The sequence below is a fragment of the Arachis hypogaea genome, chromosome 15 (genome assembly GCF_003086295.3).
Source record: "Arachis hypogaea cultivar Tifrunner chromosome 15, arahy.Tifrunner.gnm2.J5K5, whole genome shotgun sequence".
Classification (NCBI taxonomy): domain Eukaryota; kingdom Viridiplantae; phylum Streptophyta; class Magnoliopsida; order Fabales; family Fabaceae; genus Arachis; species Arachis hypogaea.
In genome coordinates this window covers 56,359,829-56,363,243 of record NC_092050.1, presented here as the reverse complement: position 1 = coordinate 56,363,243, position 3,415 = coordinate 56,359,829, and the positions used below count along the sequence as shown (strand labels likewise).

At 32.4% G+C, this 3,415-nt stretch overlaps 1 non-coding gene across 1 annotated transcript; it reads right to left on the bottom strand.

Annotated features, from left to right (window-relative positions):
* Positions 1–2,484: 2,484 nt before the first annotated feature.
* Positions 2,485–2,592, bottom strand: LOC112753848 (small nucleolar RNA R71). The gene has a single exon (XR_003178212.1). It is a non-coding gene; the product is annotated as a small nucleolar RNA R71 (small nucleolar RNA).
* Between the last annotated feature and the right edge of the window lie 823 nt (positions 2,593–3,415).

Here is a 3,415-nt window from a genome sequence, read left to right as displayed (position 1 = left end):
TGTGACAAAGTGTGATTCACGTTTGAGAGCACCAAGTTTTTGGCGCCATTGCTGATGATCACAATTTCGTGCACCAAGTTTTTGGCGCCGTTACCGGGGATTGTTCGAGTTTGGACAACTGACAGTTCATCTTGTTCTCAGATTAGGTAATTTTATTTTAATTTTAAGTTTTTATTTTTATTCTTTTTTATTTTCGAAAAAAATAATAAAATATTTTAAAAAAATTAAAAAAAATAAATTATTCCATGTTCTTCAGAATTTTTAAGAAGGAATTCTAGAATTTCATGAGATATGTTGAAGCCTGGCTGGCTGTAAAAGCCATGTCTAAATTCTTTTGGACTAAGGCTTCTTCTTCACATGCTTGAACTATGTATGCTGAAGCTTGGCTGGCCATTGGCCATGTCTAGTGTTTTGGACCGGAGCTTTCACTGAAAGCTTGGCTGGCTAGTAGGCCATGTCTAATTCCTGGACCGGAGCTTTTGACTAACATTGCAAGATTCTTGGAATTCTCATTAAAAATTTTGAAATCCTTATTCTCCTTTTCAAAATAATTTTCGAAAAATATACAAAAATTTTTTTTATAAAATCATAAAATCAAAAATTATTTGATGTTTCTTATTTGAGTCTTGTGTTAATTTTTAAGTTTGGTGTCAATTGCATATTTTTAATTTCATTAAAATTTTCGAAAACTCATGCATGGTGTTCTTCATGATCTTCAAGTTGTTCTTGTTTTATCTTTAAAATTTCTCGTTTTGTGTCTTTTCTTGTTTTCCATATGCATTTTTGATTTGTTAGTGTCTAAACATTAAAATTTTTAAGTTTAGTGTCTTGCATGTTTTTCTTTTCTTAAAAATTTTCAAAAATAAATTCTTGATGTTCATCTTGACATTCAAAGTGTTCTTGGTGTTCATCTTGACATTCAAAGTGTTCTTGCATGCATTGTGTGATCTGATCCAAACTTTTCATGCATTAAGTCTTTTTGATGTTTTTCTCTTTCTTCATTAAAAATTCAAAAATAAAAAAATATCTTTCCCTTATTTCACTCATAATTTTCGAAAATTTGATTTGATTTAGTCAAAAGTTTTTAAAATTTAGTTGTTTCTTATGAGTCAAGTCAAATTTTCAACTTAAAAACCTTATCTTTTTCAAATCTTTTTTCAAAAATAAAATCTTTTTCATTTTTTCTTTCATATTTTCGAAAATTCAAATTGATTTTCAAAATCTTTTTCTTAATTTCATTTCATAATTTCAAAATCTTTACTAACAATTAATGTGATTGGTTCAAAAATTTTAAGTTGTTACTTGCTTATTAAGAAAGGCTCAATCTTTAAATTTTAAATCATATCTTTTTAGTTTCTTGTTAGTTAAGTAATTAACTTTAATTTTCAAAATCAAATCTTTTTAAATTTCTTTTTCAAATCTTTTTCAAAATAAATTTCAATCAAATCTTTTTCAAAATTAATTTCAAAATCTTTTCTAACTTCTTATCTTTTCAAAATTTGATTTTCAAATCTTTTTCAATTAACCACTTAACTTTTTGTTTGATTCTTATTTTTTTCAAAACTACCTAACTAACTCTCTCTCTAATTTTCGAAAATCCCTTCCCTCTTTTTCAAAATTCAATTTTAATTAACTAATTGTTTTAAATTTCAATTTAAATTAGTTTCATTTTTCTTTCTTATTTTCGAATTCTAACTTTGATTTTAAATTAAAAACAAAAATATTTTTATTTTATTTTGTTTAATTTTCGAATTCTCTTATCTCTCATCCCTTTCTGTTTATTTATTCATCTACTAACACCCCTCTTTCACCCAAGAATTCGAACTCATTCTTCTCCCTTGTGTTTGGATTCTTATCTTTTCCTTCCTCCATTATTGTCTTCTTATACTTACATAAGGGATCTCTATACTGTGACATAGAGGATTCCATATTTTCTGTTCTCTTCTTTTTCATATGAGCAGGAACAAGGATAAGAACATTCTTGTTGAAGCTAATCCTAAACCTGAAAGGACTCTGAAGAGGAAGCTAAGGGAAGCTAAAGCACAACTCTCTAGAGAAAATCTGACAGAAATTTTCGAAAAAGAAGGAGACATGGCCGAAAATAATAACAATGCAAGGAAGATGCTTGGTGACTTTACTGCACCAAATTCCAATTTACATGGAAGAAGCATCTCAATCCCTGCCATTGGAGCAAACAACTTTGAGCTGAAACCACAATTAGTTTCTCTGATGCAATAGAACTGCAACTTTTATGGACTTCCATCAGAAGATCTTTTTCAGTTCTTAACTGAATTCTTGCAGATATGTGATACTGTTAAGACCAATGGGGTTGATCCCGAGGTCTACAGTCTTATGCTTTTCTCGTTTGCTGTAAGAGACAGAGGTAGAATATGGTTAGACTCTCAACCTAAAGATAGCCTGAACTCTTGGGATAAGCTGGTCACAGCTTTCTTAGCCAAGTTCTTTCCTCCTCAAAAGCTTAACAAGCTTAGAGTGGATGTTCAAACCTTCAAACAGAAGGAAGGTGAATCCCTCTATGAAACTTGGGAGAGATACAAGGAACTGACCAAAAAGTGTCCTTCTGACATGCTTTCAGAATGGACCATCCTGGATATATTCTATGATGGTCTGTCTGAATTATCTAAGATGTCATTGGACCATTCTGTAGGTGGATCCATTCACCTAAAGAAAACGCCTGTAGAAGCTCAAGAACTCATTGACATGGTTGCAAATAACCAGTTCATGTACACTTCTGAAAGGAATCCTGTGAATAATGGGACGCCTCAAAGGAAGGGAGTTTTTGAAGTTGATACTCTGAATGCCATATTGGCTTAGAATAAAATATTGACTCAGCAAGTCAATATGATCTCTCAGAGTCTGAATGGATTGAAGGAATCATCCAATAGTACTAAAGAGGCCTCTTCTGAAGAAGAAGCTTATGATCCTGAGAACCCTGCAATAGCAGAGGTGAATTACATGGGTGAACCCTATGGAAACACCTATAATCCCTCATGGAGAAATCATCCAAATTTCTCATGGAAAGATCAACAAAAGCCTCAACAAGGCTTTAATAATGGTGGAAGAAACAAGTTTATCAATAGCAAGCCTTTTCCATCATCCACTCAGCAACAGACAGAGAATTCTGAGCAGAATTCATCTAGCTTAGCAAATATAGTCTCTGATCTATCTAAGGCCACTCTGAGTTTCATGAATGAAACAAGGTCCTCCATTAGAAATTTGGAGGCACAAGTGGGCTAGCTGAGTAAAAGAGTCACTGAAATTCCTCCTAGTACTCTCCCAAGCAATACAGAAGAGAATCGAAAAAGATAGTGCATGGCCATTACCTTACTTAGTGTGGCCGAACCCAGAGAGGAGGAGAAGGACGTGAATCCTAGTGAGGAAGACCTCCTGGGAC